The sequence below is a fragment of the Crocodylus porosus genome, unplaced genomic scaffold (assembly GCF_001723895.1).
Source record: "Crocodylus porosus isolate Cpor-Errol unplaced genomic scaffold, CroPor_comp1, whole genome shotgun sequence".
Classification (NCBI taxonomy): Eukaryota; Metazoa; Chordata; order Crocodylia; family Crocodylidae; genus Crocodylus; species Crocodylus porosus.
The window spans coordinates 80454569-80474573 of record NW_017728943.1 but is presented as its reverse complement, the minus strand read 5'-3'; positions in this window follow the sequence as shown (position 1 = coordinate 80474573).

Below are 20005 nucleotides of genomic sequence, written 5' to 3'. Positions count from 1 at the left end.
GCAACACCGTCTGCTGCTCGTCAACATCTATGCACCTTCTGATGGCCAGGAGAGGGTCACTTTCTTTGAGACCTTTGCCGGCCTTTTGTGCGACGTCAGTGAGGAAGACGACTTGCTTCTTGTAGGTGGGGACTTTAATTGTACCACCGATAAACTGCTCGACCGTACAGGGCCCAAGTCTCACCTGCCCTCAGCCCGCAAGCTGCAGTCCATCTTGGAGACTGCAGGCCTCGTCGACGTCTAGCAAGTGCTGCACCCCAACGCGCGCCAGTAAACCTGGGCCAGGATGAGTGCCGGGGGTCTCACTATGGCCCGTCTCGACCGCATTTATATCACCAGGCACCACCTGCCACTCCTACGCAGCGGCCGCATCGTTCCCTCGGGCCTGTCAGACCATGGCCTAGCTTTTTGTGAACTGAGCCTGCCGGGGAGAACCTGCACACGAGCGCCTTATTGGTGCTTCAACGTCAGCCTGCTTCAAGACTCTTACTTCTGGGACTGCTTTGCCAACTTTTGGTTGGGCTGGGAGGCCACAAGACCGAATTACTCCTCCTGGAAGCTATGGTGGGATGTGGGCAAGGTACAGATCCAGGCCTTTTGCCAGCAGTACACTCAGCTGGCCACGAATGAACTGCGCCGCCATATCAGAGAGCTGGAGGAGGACGTGGTAAAGCTCAAGGCTCTCCTGCTGGCAGCCGGCAGTGATGCGGTGCTGTGTGAGAGCCTCCGGTTCTGGAAGAAGTGTCTGCGTGACTTGGCGGAGAGTGCGGCCCGTGGAGCAAGGATCCGCGCCCGCTGCCAAGAGCTGGCCAAAACGGATGCCCCGACCCGCTTCTTTTTCAACCTGGAGCGACAGCGGGCAGCGATCAAAGTCTTAGATCACCTCAAGACCTCTGAGGGCCAGGTCATCACTGACCCAGGTGAAGTACATGAGCATGCTGTTGCTTTCTATCGTGACCTGTTTGCGGCTGAGCCGTCCTGCCCCGACGCCGCGCGAGAACTCCATGCGGGCCTGCTGCGCCTTGGTGCCCTGGAGGCCGGCGAGCTTGAGCAGGAGCTGTCTCTGGCAGAGCTGGCGGCGGCCGCAGCTGGCCTCGCCTCCGGCAAAGCCCCAGGCCTCGACGGGTTACCTGCGGAGTTCTACAAGGCTTTCTGGCCCCTTTTCAGCCCCTGCCTCCTGCGTGTTTTCCAGGAGAGTCTTGCCGACAAGGTCTTGCCGATCAGTTGCCGCCGTGTAGTGCTCATGCTGCTGCCCAAGAAAGGAGACCTTGGCTGCATTAAGAACTGGCGGCCGGTCTCCCTGCTGTGTGCAGATTACAAGATCCTGGCCAAAGCGCTGGCCACCCGCCTCCGCACTGTCATGGCCTCTGTCACTGGGCCTGAGCAGAGCTACTGCGTGCCGGGCAGAACCATCCAAGACAACCTGTTTCTGCTGCACGACCTACTTACAGCCAGTGAACTCTTTGGCCTGGATGTTGGCCTTCTCTCCCTGGACCAGGAGAAAGCCTTTGAGCTGGTGGACCACACCTACCTCTTTCGGACCCTGGAGGCCTTTGGCTTTGGGCCCCTTTTCATCGGCGCCCTCCAGGTCTTGTACCGAGACACTTCCAGCCTGCTCAAGGTGAACGGCGTGCTCTGTGCCCCATTCCCCGCACACAGAGGCATCCATCAGGGCTGCCCCCTGTTGGGCATGCTCTATGCCCTGGCCATTGAGCCACTGCTGCATGTGCCGCGGCACCGCCTGAGCGGTGTGGCCTTGCCACCAGCCGTGGGCCCGTCCCTTGCCCCTCCGCTGCGGCTCTCAGCATATGCAGATGACGTGACCAACTTCCTTAACACCCAGGAAGATGTGGAGGCCCTGACAGCCTGCCAGCGAGCCTACGAATGCGCCTCTTCGGCCCCTATCAACTGGGCCAAGAATGATACCCTGCTCCTTGGAGAGTGGATTGCCACGACCCCCCCAGCCTTGCCCGGGGACCTCACCTGGCGCCACGAGGGCCTTAAGATCCTGGGCATGTACCTGGGGCCACCGACCTTCATGGCGCGCAGCTGGGACAGCCTCGAGGAAGGAATGAAGGCCCACCTACAAAGGTGGCACTGGCGCCTACCCAGCCTCTCCTACCATGGACGTGTCCTCATTGTGAACAACCTAGTGGAGGCGAGCCTGTGGCATCGGTGCCCCATACTCGATCCGCCGGAGGACCTGCTCGAGAGACTCCAGCACCTCCTGGTTGACTTCTTCTGGGACGGGCGCCGCTGGCTCCCACGACCTGTCCTTTACCTACCTGTGACTGAGGGGGGCCAGAGTTTGGTTGACCTGGTGAGCAGGGTGGTCGCCTTCCACCTCTAGGCCCTCCAGTGACTCCTGTACAGCGAGGAGCGCCCACCTTGGCAACACCTGGCATGCTGGTTTCTGCAGAAGGTGGGGGCCCTCGGCTTTGACTGGGAGCTCTTCCTGCTGGACCTTACACTTTTGAACTGGGCTGTGCTTCCAGCCTTTTACCATAGCGTGGTATGAGCCTGGCAAGCCACTTTCCACCTCCAGTCCCAGGCCCGTCACCTCCTGTTTCTGCAGTTGCTGGGGCAACCCCTGGTGCACAACCCAGCGCTGAGGCGCTCCATGCCGAGCCTGGCCTCTGCCAGTCTCACAGCCACTCTCATTCAGGCGTGTGTTCTCCGCCTGAGCCACCTCCTTGACCCTGCTCAGTCAGCCTGGCTCTTGCCCGAGGCCTTGAGCAGCCGGCTGGGCACGCGCTCCGTTCACAGCCTGGGCCGTCTCCTGTATGACATCCGGGCTGCCCTCCCATTGGAGGCGGCAGCTGCCTTGGAGGACCATCTCCGGGCAGGCCAGGTCCCCTGCACTGAGGATGCCCCGAGCGAGGCTTTCCCTGCATTACCAGTCACTCCAGCCATGGCCAGCGATCTGGCCGGTGGCCCTGGCACCCTGCTGAAGCTCCCTGTGCCTCCTGACAGTGACACGGGTTGTTCTTTTGCTTCTCTGTCGCGTAGAGGTTTATACGCCTGGGTGATCCACGTCCGCCACGCCCAAGTGCTGGCGGGCCGCCCCAATACACCGTGGCGACAGCACCTGGGGCCGCCAGGTTCCCCACTGGCCCACCCGGCATGGCGCACATTGTATAAGCTGTCAATCGCTAAGAAGACTGGCGACCTGCAGTGGCAGTTGCTGCATGGCATCCTAGCCACTGGCACATTTGCGTCCCACTTAGACCCAGCCGCCTCGACAGCCTGCCCTTTCTGCCCGGGGGATGTTGAGGAGACCATCTTTCACGCTTTCCTTGACTGCCCCCGCCTGCAGCTGCTCTTTGTTACCCTTGGGCTGCTGCTGCAGGCTCTGGGCAGGAGCTTTTCGGAAACCACCTACGTGTGCTCCTGCCCGTACTGGGTGGCTGAGAAGGGCCCCGTCTGCCTGGCCAACTTTGTACTGGGTCAGGCCAAGTTGACCATCCTCAAGAGCCGCCGGAACTGGCTTGCCGGGACCAGTTCAGATGATGCCCTGCGGCTTTTCTGCCTCCTGGTGCAGGCGCGCCTCTTGCTGGAGCTTGAGCACGCTGTGCTCCAGCGGGTGGTGCCCACCTTTGAGACGCGCTGGGCCCTTGAGGGAGCGCTGTGCCAGGTGGAGGACGGCTGTCTCAAATACACGCTCTGATGTCATGACCCGTCTGGGCAACCGGGCTGGCTCGGTGTCGAACTGCAACTTCCAGCTCTGCCGTGTCATGGGCCCTCACCAGGCTGCTTTTTTGCTCTCTTTTGTGTGGAAGTTGAAGGTTTTGTTACGTGTATGATGGGATGGAGCAGGGTCTGAATTGTTTATGACTGTGTGGCCGGCACGCCGACCGCGTAATTAGCATGTAAGACTTGACATGAAATGCAGTGAAGGTGTCTGTCATGGTGTGATGTGTTGGTTGTTTGGTTTGGTTTGGCAGTGAGTTGTTTGTGTTTTCGCTTTGTAAGCAGCCACCATTGTTGTATACCTGAACCCCTGAATAAAGTGATTAAAAAGTCAAAAGTCAAAGTCTTTCATTCTTTCTTTCTAAAAGAAACTCTTTTAACACAAACCTTTATACATAATCAAGCAGAGACTTTATTTTGCAGGTGGAAATCTGGTTAAAAAACTAGAGTTCCTCACAAGAATTAGGATCCAGCTGGAAACATCACAAGGAATAACCTTTCTCATTGCATTCCACCATACTTCTGTATCTGGTCCCCAGCTAGGAGGAGACAGCATAGAAATGAAAGAAAGGAAAAAACCCTAGATTTTACAAAGAAAGTTAACAAAACAGTATCATCCTCTCAAATAAATAACTAAACCCAAAGCATGGCTGAGGCTTTGGATGCATGTTTGTGTCAGTTTTTATTTTTCTGGACTGATTTGCTCCTGTTTTGTTTGCCATCTTTATCTTTTGTTTCCAAAAATATTGTGAAAACAAACTAATAAGAGAACAAAAATGGTAAGTTTTATGTATATGGCAGGAACTTGTATATGATGCAGTTTGTTAAGATCTTTGTCGCTCTCACAGCACCGTGTCAGGTTTGTCTCCTACTCAGTCACAGAACTACAGTTTTATGGCACCGATTTATAGTGTTATAAGTTTAATATAGTGGAGTACTGTAAAAGGGCTTTTTTTTTTAATTAATATTTTAGACCCCAGAAAAATACCACGAAAGCACATGGCAGAAGCAGTGGTTTAATTTATAGGGCACTTAGAATATCATGTGTGGAGTCTGTGCCCAGCACGGATTCTGGCAGAGATTATTCCTCCACAGAATCTTCCTCCATCTGCTGATGGCACCATTTACTGTCATAAGGCCCGAGCATTGGCAGGATGAGCAAGAGAAAGGGATATGCCAGTTCAAAAGTAGTGGTTTTGAGGAATATGGAAGGTGAAATGGTCCATGATGGAGTCGTCCCCTTTCAAGGACTCTGCCAAGGTCTCTCAGGTCCAACCTCCTCTTGTGGTTTGGTGGTAGAATTCTTGTCTGCTGTGTAGCCAGAGACCTGGGTTTGATTGCTGGGCTTGCCTGTAAATACGGCCAACGAAGCACTGAAAAGCTGGAGCTGGTCCAGCCTTTGGATTCTGTCTCAATGCTCTAAAGAGGGGACAGAAGGTCTGGACAGCCTCCACTTTGCCATAATCTTGCCTAGGTGTACATGTTGAAAGTCCTAGTGACCCATCATGCATAAACCATGATCCAGAAGGACTGTCTGTTGCATACTAGAACCCTGATCCCAAATCTAACTTTGCTGAAGTATCTGAATACTTACCTTCTACTTCCATGGTCTGCTAATATCCCTCAATCATAATCCAAGTGCACCCAGTTGTTCTGGTCCTGCCCACAGTCCCAGCTCTGCTCATATATTCTACTTCAATTTCTAATCTGCAAAGCCCCTGCTATTCCAGCCCTGGGCAACCTACACTCAGCTCTGCTGATGCCTCTCATTCCTGCCCTGCAGCACAACCCCACTCATTCTACTGTTTCATTCCTGGGCTCTCCCTACAGCTCTGACTATGCATCCGAATTCTCCCCTGCTATTCCAGTTCCTAAACCTAGATGGCCAAGTATATTGAACAACACTGAATTATGCAGTTTTTATGTGATAGGGACAAACTTCCGCTAGGGATTTCTAAGATTCAGTTCCTTTTGAATCCAAAGTTATGCAGGATAAATGCAGTTGTTCAGTGGCCTCTCTCCTTCTCCTTCATCAGCACAGCACGTTGAAAGGAGGTTAGAGTTATTGTTATGTTCTGCATATATTAGAAGCAGCCTGCGGCTAATTGCAGGCCTAAAGGGGATGCAAATCATATTAGAAAAAAAACATGGTATGAAAAACACAGAAACAGTACATTAACCTTAAGAATCTAATTTATACTGACAACAGCCAGTTACCCTGCCGTTAATTCTCTGTGTTTGCCTGGGTGTTGAGGGAGACTCACAAGTGTGGGTGATCTTCATTGCAGAAGCCTTGCCATGTCTAGGCACATAGGTGTGACAATTGATGCATGCGCGTGCGCGCGCACGCTTGTGTGTGTGTGTGTGTGTGTGTGTGTGTGTGTGTGTGTGTGTGGGCAGCACTGCCCTCTGCTGACTGCAATGTGTCAGACCAGCTCAAGTTTCCATAGGCTTTTTGTATTACCTGAGCTAATGGAGCTGTTTTGCTTGTCAGATAGAGGGCAAGTGGTTAGGGGCACTGATGCCCTCTTGGATGAGTGTGCATGGCCACGGACAGGCTCTCACTAGCAGGCTGAACCCCAAGTATTCCATCTACATGACAGGTTTTGATGGGTTGTTTCTGGGGGATTTTTTGGTGGGGGGAACCCCATAGCATGGTGGCATGGTTATGTGTCCTTCAAACCTTAACCATCTGGTGACTGAGTTAATGGAGACTTTCACTGAGATGTGTCTGGAGAACAGAAGGTCCCAAGGTTCTTATCCTGATTCCATGTCCTAAATGTCAGGCTTCTCGTGTGATGGCCATTTGCAAACAAGGACAGCCTTTTGCAAGCATTTGGAGGAGGAATGGCTGATCACAAGCAGCCACAATGGATTTATGAAAAACAGATCATGTCAAACATACCTGATCTCCTTCTTTGACAAAGTAACTACGTGGGTGGATGAAGGGAATGCTGTGGATATCGTCTACAAGGCTTTTGACAAGGTCCCACATGACCTTCTTTAAGCAAACTGGAGAAATGTGGGCTGGATAAAGCAACTACCCGATGGATGGATAACTGGCTCAATAACCACAAGCAAAGGGTAATAATTATTGGATCCGTGTCAGACTGGCAGGAGGTTTTGAGTGGAGTCCCACAGGCATCTATCCTGGGCCCAGTGCTGTTCAATGTGTTCATTAACAACCTGGAGGCTGGTATAAAAGCTTCTTGAACAAGTTTGCAGATGACACAAAACTGGGAAGGATTGCGAACACACTGAAGGATGTGAGCACAATTCAGAAGGATCTTGACAGATTGGAAAGTTGGACTAGAGCTAACAGGGTGAGGTTCAGTGTAGACAAATGCAAGGTGAAGGAGGAATAATCAAAAACACAAATACAAAATGGGTAACACCTGGCTGGATGGTAGCTCTATGGAAAAGGGCATGGAAATCTTGGTAGACCACAGAATCAATATGAGTCTGCAACGTGATGCAGCCACACAAAAAGCCAATACGGTTCTGGGCTCTATCAATAGAAGCATTAGGTGCAAGACACAGGAGGTAATAGTGTCTCTCCAGTTGGTCCTGGTTAGGCCTCGTCTGGAGGACTGTGTGCATTTTTGGGGCACTTATATATGTGCCCAACACCTAATTAGACCATTCTGGAGTAGACTCAATTAATCACTCCAGCAACCTTAGCATCACATGTATTCAGCATCCCTGTTCTTCAAAATGATTGTGGGAGTGCTTTAATGAAAATTCATTGAATGAGCTTTAGTTAAAGCAGCCCCCAATCACCATTTTCAAGTGCAGGACACTGAATACATAGGATGCTGCAGGCACTTTAATTAAAGTGGCTCCTGAGACCTTCTCTAATTAAAGCATTCCCACCCCCACCCCATCCTGGAGTACGTGTAAAGACACCCCTGGGCTCCACATTTTCAAAAGGGCATGGAGAAGTTAGAGAGAGTCCAGAGGTGGGCAACAAAGATGATCAAGTGCTTTTAAGGCAAGTCACATGTGGAGAGACTGAAGGAGTTAAGCATATTCTGCTTGAGGAAAAGGCACTGAAGAGGAGACATGACAGCAGTCTTCAAATACTTGAAGGCAATGTTCCCTCTAAGGTGTAGTGATCCATGAGCGCACCGCTTCGGTCTGTGAGCATGCCGCTTTGGTCCTTTTGCTAAGCCTCGATCCAGACTACGCTAAGCCTAATGAACTAGATTCCTCATGTAATGGATCCTCATGCAATGGATTTTGAAATGATCCTCCAAGCACAAGACTGGGGGCTGGGGAGCAGAGCAGTTCCCCAGAGCCGGTAATGGGGACTCCCCATTCATGATGCAAAAATCTTCTGTCGAGTTGAAGGGCTGCCGTAAAGAAGAGAGGAAGCATCTTTTCTCTCTTGCTGCAGAAAGGAAGGCGCAGACCAATGGCTTGAAGTTGGAGCAAAGTAAATTTAGTTTGAATATCCAGAAAAACTTCTTCACTATGAAAATAGTGATACTGTGGAATAGGGAAGGTGTGGACTCTCCATCACTGGAGGTATTCAAGAAGAGGCTGGACAGCCACTGGTCAGGGATGATCTAGGCATAGCCGTCTATTTTTTACCATGGGTATTTCCCATGCTTCCAGGCTTTGTTGTTCCTGTGCCCTCCCCCTGCCCCTTCCCCTTTTCCTGCTACATATGTCAGGATGTTTTTAAGCCTCCCCAGAGTGTTGGCTACAGCTAAGCATGGAGTCTTCAGCTGGGTTGTTCTAATTCTTCGGCTAGGAGCAAAGCTGGAGGTTCCTGGCTACAGAGACTTGCCCCTCCTCTCAAGGTCAGACTGATCACCATATTTGGGGTCAGAAAGGAGTTTTACCCTATGGTCAGATTGGAATAAACTGTGTGGGTTTCTGTAGTGGGGGGCATGGCCTTCTGCCTGGGACCTCTTGAGCATATACTGACAATATTTTTATAGAAGCAGGACATTGGCTGCTGTGGTTCCCCTGCTTTACCTGCAGCAGGTTAGGGTGTTAGGTCTGTGTTTTGTCAGGGTTGAAGGTTGTCTTATATAGAGTGTAGATTATGGATGTATGGGAGGGTTTGGATAGGGATGATCCTGCCTCAGGCAGGAGTTGGACTACATGACTTCTGGAGGTCCCTTGCAGCCCTACCTCTGTATGACTTCGATGACATTCATGCGTTTGGGAGTCCTAGTCATGCCTACCTCTTTCCCCACTAGAATCTCATGCAGGGATAGAAGAAGCAGGAACCACAGTAGGAGCGAATGGAGAAGGCCCCTCTATTCGGACTGCTCCAGAATTTGAGACCTCAGACAACACCCAGCCCACATTCAACGTATCCAAACGTATCCCTCAGCAATTCTTCCTGTCTGCCATCCTAGCTTCCCTAGGCAAGCTATTAACTCCCCCAGCCTACAGTCACCCCTTCCTACTTGCTTCTGAGGAATGCAAGTGATAAATTCCTGCCTTCCCTTACTTCTGCTCCTGTCACTTAGGGAGGAATCAGCCTTTTTCCCTCACCAGTGATAAATAGCCTATGGGGAAAGCCTGATAAAAAGCCTGGTATGTACATGAAGCTAGTGACCAAGCTGTCTATACAACCAGCGGGCACTGGTTCCTACCTTCTGCCAGTGTAAACAGCTTTCCCAGCTTCTTCTTGGCATGGGAGGATTTAGCTTTTCATTCTCATCATTGTTTCATTCAAAAAATGCCCCCCACAAAGCAGTGAAGATGGGGCCAACAGTCGTAAGAATCATTTCTCACATTTTCCCACTCTCAGCAGAATGATGAATGGATAAGCAAAAGACAATAGAAACTAGCCTTTATTATCCTTTGTTTTGTAACAGTAGCATGAAAACATAAAGCAGTAGAAAAGTGAAAATGCACAGTCTTGGGTTTTGAAAGTAAAACTGTACTCTTTGTCCATCTGATGCTGCTGAAAATACCCTGTATTCATCTGAGATTCCTGCATAATCCTGAGACCCATCTGTGACTCCATATAGGAAACATCTCAGTCTGAGTTTTTTGTAGACTCACCTGAGATCACCCCCTCAAAAACATCTGGGAGACTCCAGTGTTTTCAGCCTTTAATTTTCCATTTTCTAGTGAGTCATTTTCCCTGCAGACTATCAGGCTCTGACAATATTGCCTGCAAAACCAGAACTTATTATCTTACAATGGAGGTGGTGTCACAGAAGCAAATTGCAAAAGCAAACTATTAGGAACGTGTATCAGGGATGGAGGAAGGATGAACAGCTTTTATACAGCAATGCACTCCCTTTAGTCAGGCTGAACACCTGCTAACCCAGACAGTAGCCTGCCATATCACCAGCCATTTTTCCATCACTGAACTGTGCTCTAGCTCTCCTCCCTGCACCTCTCTCTCATCTACTGCTCCTTCCCTCTGATTGTTTGTAATTAACTGTTGATTATTGTGCAAAACAACAGCATGAAAGTCCAAAGAGGATCATTAAAAACAGTTAAACCAGCAGCAATGGAAAACAGCCTGCTGCAGAGAAGGGAAAGCCGCATGCTGCCAGCTCATGGTCCCTATTTAATGAGGACTAAGGTAGGTCGTGCTCTACCAGCAGGGGTTTATTCCAGTAGGGGCAGATATTTGAAACGTGACTGTGAGCAATGCGGTTAGGTGTTGACACAAAAGGGTCAGTCCTCCAGAAGGGTGCAGGGGATTTTGTATATCATGGGGAACGTGAGGGAAGGTGTTAGGTTCAGAACAGAGCCCGTCGAAATGCAGAACTTTCATTTCATAAGAAATGCCAATATATTTTTTTAAAAGTTGTAGCTCCAGATCACAAAGAAAATAAGAAATGTTGATATTTCCTGTGGGAAGGAAACTCAGAAAAAAATCTTTGTTTTGGAGGAAAAAACAAAATGTTTTGGTACTGTTGAGATGGTGTTGCTGTGATGGTCCAGGAAAAACATGAAAGGTAAGAATTCTCATGGGCGGTATCTTTTATTGGACTTACTGCATGGTTAGGATAGATATGGGTAAGTTTTCAGGTAGTGTAGTGCCCTTCCTCAGGCCTCTGGGAGATAAGTAGACACAGCAGAGCTAAGTAGTAGATGGAACAAAAGTTTGTGTAAAACACCATATGTAAATAACAAGAGGATATAAACGAAATGATCACGGGCCATAAGACAGGAGAGATGCAGCAGACACTTGTTAGAGGAACATTTTTGTTGAGGAGGGTCTTTACTACCTATGAAGTGCTGAAGTTGGTGGAGTATCAGGTAGGTTATAAAGTAGGACTCTGTGAAGCTTCAGGTGGTGATTAATTTGGAGGAAATTTGGCCTGATTCAGTGGCCAAATATCCAAATCCAAATCAAATCAGGGGACCAATTTAAAGGTCCAAACCCAAATCTTCTTTGCTGAGGATTTGGAGAGCTTTGATAATTCAGACAGTCCCCAGTGGCTGCAGCCACTCCAAGCTGGTAAGTACTAGGGGCAGTGGAGGGGGGGCTCAGGGAGGGGACCATGGAGGGACCCCTGCCAGCCCCCAGCCCCTCGCTGCTCCCCATGGCTGCCCCCGCCCACCCCAGCTCGGTACTTAAAAAAAAGCCCCAGTGCTCACCGGATGCTGCGCGGTGGGGGCCAATCCCCACTGGCCCACACTGCATTGTAATTAGAACAAATCTTTTTCTACCTGGGTGAAGCTACATGAGATGGTTTACTCAAGATTGTAGCTAATTACTGCACAGTAACTGTCATCATCTACACACGTAGACAGTTATTGCACACTAATTTGCTCTAATTGTGAGTAAATTTATTACCTGCAAATGCAAGTAGAAAATTTACTCTCAATTACTTACTGTGCAGTAGTGCACATGTAGACAGCTGAGCAGTAGCAAATGTGCTCCTAGTCAACCTAGTAGCAGGGGCCGGAAGATTGCTCCCTGCACCTGGAGCTACTTACTGCCAGGGCAGGCTCTGCCACCACAGCCCAGGCAGGGACTATGTCCCCCTGCCCTAGCAGCAGGGAGCTCCCAGGTCCTGCATCATGACTGGGGAGCAAGGGTAGGAGATCTTTATCTCCCAGCATCAGCTCCAGGGTCAGGAGGCTGGCACTGGGAGAGAAAAATCTCCCAGTGCCAGGCCCAAGATAAGGATCTTCCAGCTCCAGCCATGATCACAAAGCGGGGGCTGCAAGCTCCCTGCTGCTGGGGCAGGGGGATATTGTCCCTGCCCAGGTTCCAACAGCAGAGCCCGCCCTAGCACCAGGCAGCTCCTGGGGGCAGAGAGTAATGTTGGAGCTCCTGCCAGGAGACAGCTGTCTCCTGGCTCTGTGCTGGAGCCTAAGGCTCCCCCTGGCTGGTGCAGGGGTCCAATGCAGAGCTGCAGGGAGCAGGTGCAGTTTGCAGCTAGGAGCAGCAAATCTACTTCTGCATCCCTGCACATGTAGAAGCATGTGCGGGAGAGTTTACTCTAGAGTACTTTAAAGTAAACTGCTCCTAAATTATTTACACATGTGTTCTAGTGTCTCTGTCCTTTATGTTTTTGCAGTGCACATTCATTCTGGTGTGTAGATTTCACCCACAAAGTTACCATGTGGGAATTGGTGCACAGCATGAGGTACACCACATTTTGGGCACATATACATGAGACAGTATGTTGCTGTAGTGATAAACTACATAGCCATAGCTCATTGTTATGGTGACATAGTGTCACTGGGCACGAGCCTTGATGCCAAAACTACTGCGCAGTAGTTACTAAAAACAGCTGTGCAGCATTGGGACTGTGCAGTAACCGGCATTACTGTGCAGTCCCAATGCCACACAGCTATTTTTAGCGACTAGTGCGCAACTGCTACTTAAGCAAGTACTAAATAACTGCTCAGTAGCAACTGCACCATCCATTGCACGGGTAGACACGCCCTCTGAGATGGGCATGTTTATGATCCATGGATTTTGATAGTTTTGTTGTGGGAAGTGTTGATTGTGGTAGTAGAGATGTTTTGACAGGTCTTGCATTAGTTATTAAACATCGCTGGGCTTCATTAGGTGCGTGTTGATCAGAAAGGTTAGGGGGCTATGTGAAGGCCAGGTGTGGTGGTAGGTGACAGCCAAGGGTTTGCAGTCATTGGGCAGGGGTCCCCATACTGTAGTATGTTGCTGCAAGGTATCTGGGTGATTCTTTCAAAGATGTGGTCTATTTCTCTGGAGCATCCTTGCCAGTTAGAGAAAATGTTCAGTTTGGCACAGTGGGTATCACATAATTTCACCTCAGAACAAAAGTGCTGGTATTTCAGGGCCTGACTGTAGTTCACCACTTTTTGGTGAGTTTGGGGTGATGGCTGCTTTTGTGGATGTAAGTGTGGTGGCCCATGTTTTTCTGTATATCATGGTTTGTAGGGAGCCCTCCCAGATGTAGGTTGTAGTGTCTAGAAAGTGGATATTACTGTAGGAGTACTCCAGAGGGGATCTGATTGACAGGTGGTGGCTGTTATACCTGTGGTGAGGTCAATAAACCAGTCCTGGTGTTCAGTCCAGATCAGGGTGGATACTGATGGGTTGGGGGGGTGCAGTGGTGCACTTTCACTCCACTTTGATTTCTGCTCCACCCAAGGTTTAAAACCAAATGCCTGACAGTGACAGCAGCATTTCTACTCAGGCAGTACTGAGGGAGTCAATTGACTTCATGGCTGATTATAATCTACCTAGTTCCTTTTAAACTCTTCATTCTGCGGGCGTTAATGACCCTCTCTCCTATTTAAAGATCTTGATGCTCCACTAATGAACCTATCTTTCCTTTTGCCATTCTGCTGTCTGCTAGTGGCTCTGGGTAATGGAGCTCCTATTTCACAGCTCTATGGACTGTTTTAACCCTAGCTAGAACTGTTAACTCAGGTGAGTATTAACTCAGGTGTCAAAATAACTTTCATTGAAGCATTGGATACACTGTAACATGCTCAAGAAGGCTAGAGTTGTTTTATGAATCTGAAAGAGAGATGGTTCTAATGACTGCAGGACTAATGAAACAACATTTTTGATTATTTTTTGCCTAATTTGTTGTGTTTTTATACATAATAGATGATACAGCAAATTAATGCACAAGTTATATTTGTTTTTGCTTCAATCTCAAATTGAATAATGCATCCCTAGGCCCCTAGCATATTAGTACAACTTCTAGTCTCTTTTTAACTAGAGAAAAATATATATTGTGTTATATGTGATGATGCATCACACCAACAGCACTCCTCCCCCCTGCTTTTCAGTTTTCTTGCTCATGAAGGGGCTGGCATATTGGGATGGGGGATCTTTGTGCCCAGAGCTGTGCCCATGGTTTGCAGCAAATGTCAGTAGCTGAAAGTGTAGTTGTTGTGAGGATGAAATGGATGATTTGTTCAATAGGTTGTGATTGCAAGTCTGAGTATAGCCTATTTGCTGGTAGGTTTTCAGGAAGGTAGCTGTGCCTTCGGTGTTTTGGCTTGATTTTCTCTCAGTAAAACAGAGGGACCTGCTGCTCCAGCTCACCTCCTTGACTCTGTGAGAACCCTTAACTGCCCCTGGGGAAACCCCCAGCCAAGCAATGCCCTTCAACCTATGTGAACAGTTAGACCTGGCTGACTGCTCCTCCCAGCAGACGTCAGAGGCAACCATGTTCCTTGACCACATAGCTTCTGAGAGCTGCCTTGAGAGCTGTCTAGCTCATCCTCCTGGTGTGGGGTCTGTAGTAGACCACCACTACCAAGTTCCTTTCCCCCTGGCCCCTTTGTATTCTGAACCACAGTACCTCAATTTGTCCCCTCTCTGGTCTCATCTTGATTATAGAAGATGTATATTGCTCCTTAACATAGAGAGCAACACCCTCTCCCCCCTTTTTCCCTACTCTGTCCCATCTGTACAGCCTATATCCCTCAATGCCTACTGCCCAGTCATGGATAGGGTCCCACCAGGTTTCAGTCAGCCCAACCAAGTCAAAATTTTTATTTGCAAGCGGAGCGTGAGTTCTTCCTGCTTGTTCTCCATGCTCCTAGCATTAGTATAGATACACTAATTTTGTTGATACTCAGTTCTCTCTGTCCTTTGCCTCCCCATTCCCCAACAAACCTAGTGTAAAGCCCTGCCTAGGAGATCAGCCAACCTGTAAGAGAACAGACTTTTACCTTTTGAAGTCAGATGAAGGCCATCATGCCCCAGGATGCCCATTTTGTGGAAGTGCAGATTATGGTCTAGGAAGCCAAAACCTGTGCAACGGCACCAAATCCAGAGCCTCAGGCTGACTTCTCTGATACAGGTGCCTTGATGCTGGCCATGACTGCTGACCAGGAGGATTGACAAGAAGACCACCTGTGCCCCCGACTTCCTAAGCCTGGCTCCCAGGGACCTGTAGTCACTCATAATACAGTCTAGACTACTCCAGGCCTCATCATTTGTGCCCATGTGGATGAGGACTATGGGATAGTAATCAGTGGGCTAGCTGAGGTCAGGAATCCTCATAGTGATGTCCTGGATCCGGGCTCTTGGCAGACAGCATACCCCCCTCACTATAGCTATTAGTTGTCATCCCAACATTTTTTTGTCATTCCAACATTTTACAGATAGATTATAAAGTCTGATAGATTTCTCTGTCTGTGAAAAGGCCCATATAATAAGACATAAGCAAGCTAAGCTTCAAATAAAGGCTCTCAGTGAGAGCACAATGTGTGTGTACACGTAGTTTCATAGATTCATAGATTCATAGAAGTAGGGTCAGAAGGGACCTTGTAGATCTTTAAGTCTGACCCCCTGCCCTGGGCAGGAGAAAAAAACAGGCTCAAATGATTCCAGCCAGGTAGACGTCTAGCCTCCTCTTAAAGACCCCCAGGGTAGGAGCCATCACCACTTCCCTTGGAAGTTGGTTCCAGATCCTAGCCACCCTGACTGTGAAGTAGTGCCTTCAGATGTCCAGTCTAAACCTACTCTCTAACAACTTGTGGCCGTTATTCCTTGTTACCCCAGGGGGCGCTTGGAGGGAACAAGGTCTCTCCCAAACCCTGTTGGTCCGCCCTAGTGAGTTTATAGATGGCCACCAGGTCCCCCCTCAGCCTTCTCTTGTGGAGGCTGAACAGGTTAAGGTCCCATAGCCTCTCTTCGTAGGGTCTTCCCTGCTGTCCCCAGATCATGCAAGTGGCCCTCCTCTGGACCCTCTCAATGCTGTCCACCTCCCTCTTGAAGTGTGGCACCCAGAGCTGGATGCAGTACTCCAGCTATGGCTTGACCAGTGTCGCATAGAGGAGGAGGATCACCTCCTTGGCCCTGCTTGAGATGCATCTGTGAATGCACGACAAGCCCTACTGACTGTGACCTCACATTGTCGGCCCATGTTCATCTTGGAGTCAGTAATGACTCCAAGAACTCTTTTTGCTACCATCCTCTTGAGACGGGAGTTATAAGTGTGCTGCTGGTTCCTACTGCCCAAATGCAGCACCCTGCACTTGTCAGTATTGAAACCCATCCTATTTTCGTTAGCCCACCCCTGTAACCTGTCCATGTCCTGCTGTAATCTGTCCTTCCCTACTAGTGTGCCCACCTCACCCCAAATCTTGGTATCATCGGCAAATTTAAACAGCCTCCTTTTCACCCCATCATCCAAGTCACTAATAAAGAAATTGAACAATGCGGGCCCAAGGACCAAGCCCTGGGGGACTCCACTGTCCACTTCCCTCCAGGTTGAAAAAGACCTATCCACCACCACCCTCTGAGTACGACCCCTCAGCCAATCTGCAATCCATCTGACTGTGTAGGCATCAATGCCATAGTCACCTAGTTTTTTAATGAGGATGGGGTGGGAGACAGTGTCAAAGGCCTTGCTGAAGTCCAGAAAGATTACATCCACCGCAACACCTGCGTCCAATGCTTTTGTGACCTGATCATAGAAGGCAATCAGGTTGGTCTGACAGGACCTGCCCCTAATGAAACCGTGCTGGTTGTCCTTGAGCATCCCAGCTGCTGGCCCATCACAGATGTGCTCCTTGATAATCTTCTCAAAGAGTTTCCCCAGGATTAAAGTAAGACAAATGGGCCTATAGTTGCCCAGGTCCTCCCTCTTTCCTTTTTTAAAGATGGGGACCACGTTGGCTCTCTTCCAGTCATCTGGCACCTGGCCAGACCACCATGGGTGCTCATAAAGCCAAGCCAGGGGCTCCAGAATAACCCCTGCCAATTCCCTCAATACCCTGGGGTGGAGAACATCTGGATCCGCTGATTTGAACACGTCCAGCCCCTCCAGAAGCTCTCTAACCCAGTCCTCCCTGACCTTAGGTCTGGTGGCATTTCTGCTGAGTCTGTCTGGAACTTGGTTGGGGAGTCCCAGCCCCTGCACAAGAAAATGAAGGTGAAGAATTTGTTAAAGAGGTCTGCTATCTCCTCTGGTGCAACCACCAGATTGCCAAGGATATCCTGCAGGGGCCTCACATTACCCAGTGCCTTCTTCATTCTCCCTATATATTTAAAAAAGGACTTTTTATTATCTTTGATCCTTGACACTAGCCCTAGTTCTGTATCTGCCTTAGTTTTTCTAACAGCCCCCCTACATACCCAAACAGTGGAGGTATACTCCTCTTTGGTGATAGCCTCTCCCTTCCACCAGGCGTACACCTCCTTTTTGGCAATCGGGCATTCCCGGTCACTCTTGGTGAGCCAGGGGGGCTTTTGGGCACTCTTGCCCCCCTTGCTTCTTGTTGGAATTGTCACCCCTTGGGCTCTGAGTATCATCTCCTTAAGGAACGACCACTCATCTTGGGCACTGACTTCCCCTACTCTCAAGGATGAGCATGAGTTTCTGTGTATATCTACACATCTATCTGTGTAGCAAACCCAGGAACAAAGCATAGACTGCAGAATGGGGTGGGCCACTTGGGCCATGGTCCGACCAACTTTTAGCACATTAATTTAGCTAGCTGTGCAGTTAAAAAAATAGCTATACAGTTTTAACTGGAATGGCAATTGCACATTTGTGGGTTATATAAATTAATGTGCTAAAAGTTGGTCGGGCCAGGTGGCCCACCCTGTTCTGCAGCCTATGGAACAACGTGGCAGTCCTAACTACACACAGTTGGCTCCTACACCATCTCCTCCTATTTATCATTATTAGAGGTGTGACAAGACAGAAAGGCAAGATCTAGCACATCTGAATTTACCTGGAACTATTGGAAATTCTTGTGGAAAGATTTAAGCAGAATGCTGTAATACATATCAGGGATTATCTGGAGACGGAGAAAATCCCTTGGATTGGGGCAGAGAGCCAGCAGGTAAAAGCTACTTTTCCCTCCATTTCAAACTAGCAAATTGGCCATTTGGGGAATTGCAGTTTGTAACTGTTTCTCCAGTACAATGGCTGGTCACCTGGTTCTGGTACTGGTACCAAGGATAGGACAGGTCCTATACCATGCATCCTTCTTCTCAAGGCTCTTTGAATATCCCTCTGCCTGAAACTTTCCAGTAACTTTGGTGGATGCATTTAAGAATCCCACCTTCCTGTCTTGGATAAAAATAACCAGATCAGTGTCTCTTTTTAGATAAATTGTCAGTGGGAAACTGTTTACGAAACCATCTTACTGTGAAATACACTTCTGTTGCTTGAAATAAAGAACCTGGGCAAATGCTGGAGCTGATAATACAAAGTACTCGCTCATTCCTGTGTCAACACAGATCATTTTTGCACCACGGTATTAGACAACAAAGGGTGTAAAGAAGGAGGCCTAAACAGAAGCAAACTACTTATGATAAATACAAACCTTAGAAACTAAAATGCTGGAGAAAGGAGTTTTTTCTCCCTGGTTACATAGGAAGAATACATGATGAATTCATATAAAGAGAGCTCTCTTTTTCTCCATGCTTCATTAGCTCTGGCTTAAGGCTCCCCAAAAAAGGTGGGAATTTCTAGGCACAAACAGAAGTGACAGTTTTTGCCCAATTGCCCCCCGAAAGTGCTCGACAGCCATGACCAAACATGCATGGCTGCAGACTACTTTAAAAGGGTCCAATCCAGTGAACATCTGAACCCTCATTCAAACAAAGGTGCTCCAAAAAGGAGCAGCTTTAGTAACATGTGTCTATGCTGCCTCCCAGCCCCAGCACTGTTTTCAGAATGGGAAGGGGAAAGGGAGCAAAGGGAGTTCAATCTGGGTTTTTTTTAGTCAGCTCCGGACAGTGGGGTAGGTGGATTGAAGGCCCCTCCCCTCCTCTAATCCATCCACCCCACCCTCCAATGCCAGCTGGTGAACCCCCAGAACAAGCTCCCTCCACACCATTTCCCTGCTCCCATTCTGAAAACAGCACTGGGGATGGGAGGTGCATTGCTAAGGGAGAACACCTCCAAGCTCGCAGCCACTTTAAACAGTAGCTGGATTCCCCCAACCCCTGGGACCCAACTTCAAACTTCTGTTGGGTTTGTTGCAACTCATGGCACTTTCTGTGAAGTGCCATGAGTTACAATGGGGAGCTAATCTTCTGCCTGTGCCTTGTGTCCATAGAGGGGAGAGGCTTATGGTGCTGTTACTGGTCAGAGGGGAAAGTAGAACATCCAAGATTGGGTATTACCTTCTATCTGTCCCTGATACTGGGTCAAAAAAGAAAAGAGCCACTTAACAAGAATTGTCTTGTGGCTAACCCCTTTGCTGCTAAACTCATTCCAAAATAAGTCACAAGGGCACAAGTAGAAAGAGCCCAATTTTTATAGCTTTCAGCTGGCCTCACCTGATAGGGCTGAGGTGGCAGCAAAGTATGCAAGCTGATATAAGGTCTAGGTGAAAATTGAGTCATAGTTTGTACCTTTGGGAGGTACTGACATGAGCAGCCAAGGACAGAATGGCAGGATGTGGCAGCTAGGCAGTCCTGAGGCAGGTCTGTGTGGAGGTCACTGTGCTACACAGGCTCCCAGACACAATCCTAATGAGCCAAGAAGGAAGGGAGTGAGGACTGCTAGTGAGGACATAATTTGAGAGCTGTGACAGTATCAAAGAGAGATAGAAACAAGCAGCTGCATTAAAATATTAGGCTAACAGGAAGAAATTGCTTTGGGGTGGACAAAGTTCAGAGCAGGGAGAAAATAGGAAAAATCTGCTGGTGGTAGAGGGAAGGAAAGGAGGACATTAAAAGGAACCCAATAGGTTAATAGAAATGGGCCTACCTGCATTTGGGAACCACCTAAAACCAGCCAATTCAAAAGTGCATAAAAATAAAGGGGAAAAATGTTTGGATTATCAAAGACTTTCAGGGATTCACATCCTACAAAGACAGGGATTGAATAACCTGATAAGACAAAGGTGGGATGACTGGTTATTGGAACTGTGCAGTTCCACTATTGCAAAGCTCACTTTATGG